We start from the raw sequence: 6705 nt of genomic DNA, 5'->3' as shown, positions 1-6705 counted from the left end.
AACTTTTTAGTTCGATATGCTTTAAAAGCGTGTTATTCAGTTTTTTAAACTATATTTATTTTTCACTTTTTAGTTTTTTTATGACAGCGCTGTTACAGTCACGGAGTATTTATTTTCAATTATCATTATCAATAGATATAATTTCTTTATTGCCAGTTAGTGTGTTTATAAACTCACAACAATGTGTCTTATGACCATTGATAATAAAGGCTATATAATCTCCGAATATCGTCATAAAAAAACAATTAGCTACCTGTATTAGTATTCCCTTATATATTATACATGTATACTAACTCAAAAAAAAACTGAATCTTTAAATGTTTATATCTTATAATAAACAATACAAATTTGTTTTAATATATATAATATTGATAATACGCATACATGTAGGAGTACGAAAACTAAAAATAAAATTATACAGGAATAGTGTTTGTCGGCGAGTAGTGAGCGAGGTGTGGTGGACGGAGTTGAGTGAATGCGTGCGACAGTCTAGTCTCAAGGCCATAGACGACGGGATACGCAAGAATAATAACACGTGAGCGTGGAGAGTTACAAACATACATACAGGTGAAACTAATATAAGCTCGCCAATAATATTATACACATCTCTAGGCTGAAGTTTTTAATAGAATCTATATTATATAAATTGCACCTTGTATAGTAACCATACTAATTTAATGAAATTATTCTTAAAAAATTAAAGCTATTAGTTTAAGTTATAAGTAATAAATCATCACATTTTAAATTTACTTAACTGAAAATTATAATTTAAAAATAATTTCTGACAACATTTTTTTATATTAAAACATATTTAGTCTATATTAAAGCAATCTTAACTGAAAATATGATTAACACAACTTGTATTTCACATCGATAAAATTTAATATTTGAAAATGTATAATACTTATTTATTTTCATTTAGTTTGATTTGCATTACTCTCAATTTTGAATTTGTAAACTCCATAGATAAAGTTTCTAAGTTAAACGTATTTTTAAAAAACCCTAATTGGCTACAATTAAGAAAAAATTTACATATTATTGATGGAAGTCATGGAGAAATCACCTTGGACCAATTACTTAATGGAATTAATAGAAGTGATTTTGTTACATCTGAAAATGTGAACGATAAAGCGAGACAGTTTTATTTGTTTTTAAGTTGCAATCTTTCTAAGACACTAAGAAAATATACAGACTATGTAAAAATTTTATGGACAGAATGTAAAAAATATCCTGACACAAAAAAAGGTTATAAGCATTATATAATAAGAGAATTTATTGCTTTCACAAATTTCATTGTAGATTGGCCGGCTGCATTTTCTTCTTTTTCCAATTACACTGAAATGGAACTTAAAAATAACATTAATTCTTATGTAGACATAGTGTATTATTTAGCTTCATCATATAAACATAGTGACAAAGTTTTAGATGAAAAACTGGATGAGTTAGATAATAATGTTCGAGATTTTATGAACAATAACTGTAGACTAATACAGCCAACTCCTTCGATGATAATCGAACAGTTCTACAAGCAAATTGAAAATAGACCCATCAGCAAAATATTTTTGAAAGTCAAACCTCATCTTGATCAAACAAAATTAATAACTTTATCTATGTTGTTGAAATTTGACTTCCTGCATTCAAAAAAGTATGCCTCAATGGTAATTTTTAATTATAAAATTAATTTTAATTTAGAAAAATTTCTAAAATACTCACCTTTGAAAGAATTAAGAGACAGTTTGCATATTTATGACGGAAATAATGGAGAAATTACCATGGACCAATTGTTTGATGGAATTGAAACAAAAGATTTTGTTACACCTGAAAATAATGACGATAAAGCCAGACAGTTTTATTTGTTCTTGAGCTGTAATCTCTCTAAGAAATTAAAAGAATATACAGATTTTTTAAGAGTATTATGGATAGAATGTAAAAAACATATAGCAGAAAAACAAAAATGTAAAAAACAACTAATAATGGAATTTGATTCTTTCACAAATTTCATTGAAGATTGGCCGGCTGCATTTTCTACTTTCTCAAATTACACTGAAATGGAACTTCAAAATAACATTGATGCATTCGTTATCACAGTACATTATTTAACTTCATCAAACAACAAGAATGACAATTTTATAGACGAAAAACTCGATGAATTATATAATAATGTTCGAAATTATATGAATAATAACTGTAGACCAATACAGCCAAATCCATCGAATGTAATTGAATGGTACAACACGCAAGTTGAAAGAGAAATACCTAGAGACGAAATAATCGCAAGTATTAAATATTCTCTTTATACCATTAAAATATCAGTAATGGAAATGTTTTTGAAATTCGGTTTTTGGCATACAATAAAGAGTGTACCTAAAATAAAGACATTGGATCTTTGAAATTTAGAAACATTCAGTATAAATGGCATCATAACTCTCGAAATTAATTTCAATTATAATGTTGCATTCATTTATTTATACTGAGATTAAAAAGTCAGTCAGAGGTCTATAATACAAGATGTCTGATAAAACCATTTAAATTTAAAAATTGCGCATCGTTTAAATCTAATTGATATCTACCTAGTTCTAATAATTATATTATTTTGTTTTGATTTTTAATAATATATAACTAAATAGAATAATGTAATAAATTCTTAATTTATTTATTTTATTAATTTGTTCGTTATTTGTCACCGTTTCTACAAATTAATTATCTTATTTGTTTAGCCTTAATAAATTTTATGAATACTTTTAATTAAAGCGTTCTTTTTTTATAATTGTTCGATCTATAGTTTTGTTTTTTTTTATTTGTATGTAGTATAGTTATAAGCGCGTTTATCCAGTGCGTACCGGTTTTTCGTTTTTGTAATAAATTGTCGAACGATGTCTCGTCAACGAAAAGGACATCACGACGTGCACGCCAAACATGTGTATATAAAGTAAAGTAATAAACTAAGTTAAAGGTTTAAGTTTATATCGTTTTTTATTAATTAGAATAATTAATAATATTAATTAAAAGTAATTCAAACCTTTTTTATACAGTCCACTTTAAAAACTTAACAATAATAGACTACATGACAAAGCTTAAAACATATTTTTGTTTATTAGAGGGGTGGAATTAAATATAATTTTTCATTGCGTTTATTATTAGTCTCATATGTATGATATTTTTATAAATATCATAAAATGTTCATGTTAAAAGTCAAATATTAAACAGTATTTTTACATAAAAAAATATGAAATAAGAGTCTTTTTCATTTATTCTTTTAAAATTTATCAAAATGAAATTTTGCTACGTAGCCGACAATATGTAATTGCTTATTTCATTATCTAATTATAATTAAATAATGATTTAATAAATGTGTATTATACAGCTATTTATTGAATGCGTATTATAAGTATAATAATAAATTTACAAAAATAACATTTGTGTAATAACTCAAGTATAAAAAAAATGTTCGTACGTGATTCCTAACCTTTTTCCACTTATATAATTTTTTTGAAGAGAAACTTCTTTATAGTGGATCTGAAAAAAAAATGTTATCAAGCATTACGATTAGCTGTAAAGTATATTTTATATTATAATTTATCACTGTATTTTCGAAAATAAAAATGATATTATTTAAAATGCATGAAGTAATTTAATTTCAAATAATTTTTTTCTGCATAAAAAAATTTAAAAAAACCACNGATATTATTTAAAATGCATGAAGTAATTTAATTTCAAATAATTTTTTTCTGCATAAAAAAATTTAAGAAAACCACATTAGATGCAATTTCCACGCGATATATTCATGTTGTTCTATCAAAAACTTACCTATGTTATTTCAGCTATTATAAGTCCATTATATCTCTCTTGGCAATAGAATGAGAAAATTAATAATATTATATTAATTTCAATTGAAATAAAATTTTTAAGTGTATTTTTTTATTTTATTCCAAACAAACCTTATATTCTATTAGTTAAATGACTCTGAAAGAAGTTTCACTTCATCCGCGCGTATTCGTAACATGCACTGTTTTTTTTTTTAATAATTAGCATTAATTTTTCAAAAATGTCAGAATTTGTAAGCAGATAGTATAGATTGAATTTAAAAAATTTGTGGCGAGAGATAAGCATGAATGCGACTTTAATCACACGTCTAAAAAACATCATTTTTTCGAATTTTATTTTTTTCAAATGGAAAATAATAGGCTTTCTCCACGCTAAAAGTCTATTACAAAAGTAATATATTGTTGGTTTTTCAATACTTTTAATATATTTTTTCTGATATACTATGTGAACACATGCGACACGAAGACATGCTATAAATTGGTCGGCTGTAAGACAAGCGTCCTGAATATCAGTTATCTGTTCCTGTCGCTCCATTGCCTACAACTGAGTATTCTTAACGGACACATTACTTCTTATTCAGTGCTCTTGTTGAACGAACACTCTGCGCTTGATATTTTAAATAATTTTAGGCCTACTAATTATTGTATTGCGGTGTAACTGCAACGCAATGGTATTATGGCGGTAAGTTTTTACGCATTTTTAAAGAAGGAAACCCTTGTTGAGTACACATCGATGTAATGTATTGTCGAGAAATCGTGTGTTGTGATTAACTATGTTATCGTTGTGCTAAACCGAGTTTCTGTCGGTCTTCTCTCTATGTCTCCATTGTCGCCACCATCTTATTGCTTCTCAGGTATAAGATCTATGGCGCATGCGAGTCAGTATATTTTTGTATTCGTTTTGTTGTAAAAGTAAAATATCACCTTTGCGATTTTCGAAGCCTTGTACGCCCAATATATCGCCGTTGGATCTATATATTTTCTGATATTCATCACAGTATTTTTCACAGCATATTGTATACGTAGGTCAGCTTACATTCGACTTTAATTGATCCTTTCAATATTCAAAATTATCATCAATCGTTCAATTAGGCCATATGTATAATGCTTGTTCATCTTTTTTTTAAGACTTACTCACATTTATAATTTATTATTTGTTTATACCAGCGCTTTTGTAGCATTAGTATTAAGTGTTCCCCCCTATTAACATTGGCGTATATAAGATTTTATGATTCTTGTATAATACATTTAATTGTTATAATTATATATTATCAAATTCATTCTACATCCATTCATACAATCCATTCACCGTATTCCTTCTCCTCGACATAGCTTAACTTAAGATAAAATAAAACAACGAACCTGCGTGAATACCATCCAGCGCTGCATTCATTCAACCCTGTTTTGGTGATGTTTATCGTTATGACATATGACATAAATATACAAATGATACATATTTTTATATATTCTTATATTAATAACACATTTTATGTTAATAATATAAGTAATAGCGTAATATTATATAACATTGAAAAATCATGTGCAATTAGCAAGACTAATAGATTTCAATAATCACTTGGATAATTTTCCATCATCGGCTCTTATCAGTTTTATAATAATTACATTACAATTGTTGGAATCGAGGAAAAGTTGAGGTGGATTCGTAGCAGGTCGGATCGTGTCATAATTATAATTATAATAATACGAAATGAGATATTTTTTCGATTATTCTACAAATTTGGTAATAATTACTTATAAGATTTTTTCAAATAGCTGATAATATGTTAAAACAATTTTTTTATTCAATAATAAAAAAAATTCTCTCATAAGAAAAAAGTTTATCATGCAAAAATATATTTTGTTGAAGTAATAAATATATGTGATCTAGCAGAAAAAAAATTACTACTATTAAGTGTATTAAGTGGTTGTATAATAATATTTAAGTTTATAATGTTTTTATGAATCGTAAAAGTATACTTGAAACAAGTAATCTAATTAAATTTAAAATTAAAACAAAATGTATTATATAATAAATATTATTATAAATAAATAAATATTATAATATTATAGTTATAATTAAAAAAGTAACACTTTGGTTCAAACATTTAAAACAATTAAGATTCTTTACAAAAACACGTTCGATAGATACTCGTAACAATATTTCTGTACCATATCATCATATCGTCGAATCGTGTCATAATTATAATAATTATTATTATTTAGAATTATTCTAATATTTGTGTTATAAATCTAAAAGCATTTAAAATTTTAGTGAAAATGAGTGTATGAGTTAGTCGATAGTTTTATAGATTATTGTTCGTCTAATAATATAAAAATAATTACAAGTATTCGTTTTTCGTTAAAAAAAATAGTTTATATTAAAAAAAAAAATTTACTGGATATTCTTACATCATTAATAAGTTATTAACAAAATAGTATATTTTTATAAGATATATAAGTTTTTTAAAATGTAAAGAAACAATTTTGTAATAGCTATAAAAATAAATACTTGTTTCCATGTTGTCCATCAACTAAAAGAGAAGAATTTTCACTGGAATTGGGAGTAAAATCTGTTGATTGTGATTTTTGTGGCGTGGGAACATTACTGCCTCCTATATCTTGCCATTCTTTTCGTCCCAAATCATTTATCTATACAAAATTATTAAAAAATAATTAATAAGTTTATTAACTATTTATAATTTTAAATTTGGCAAAAATTAATTTTTATGAAAAGAATTGATGCACTAATATTAAATTTAAAAACATGATTTGGCCATAAACAACATTCCTAGATACTAAGATATCAAGGTTTAATTTTGTTCTATCAAGCCTTATAAATTTATGAAAACATATTTATAATATATATTTTTTCCATTAATTC

The sequence above is a fragment of the Daktulosphaira vitifoliae genome, unplaced genomic scaffold (assembly GCF_025091365.1).
Source record: "Daktulosphaira vitifoliae isolate Bord-2020 unplaced genomic scaffold, ASM2509136v1 Scaffold_4, whole genome shotgun sequence".
Classification (NCBI taxonomy): domain Eukaryota; kingdom Metazoa; phylum Arthropoda; class Insecta; order Hemiptera; family Phylloxeridae; genus Daktulosphaira; species Daktulosphaira vitifoliae.
This window is presented reverse-complemented; position numbering follows the sequence as displayed.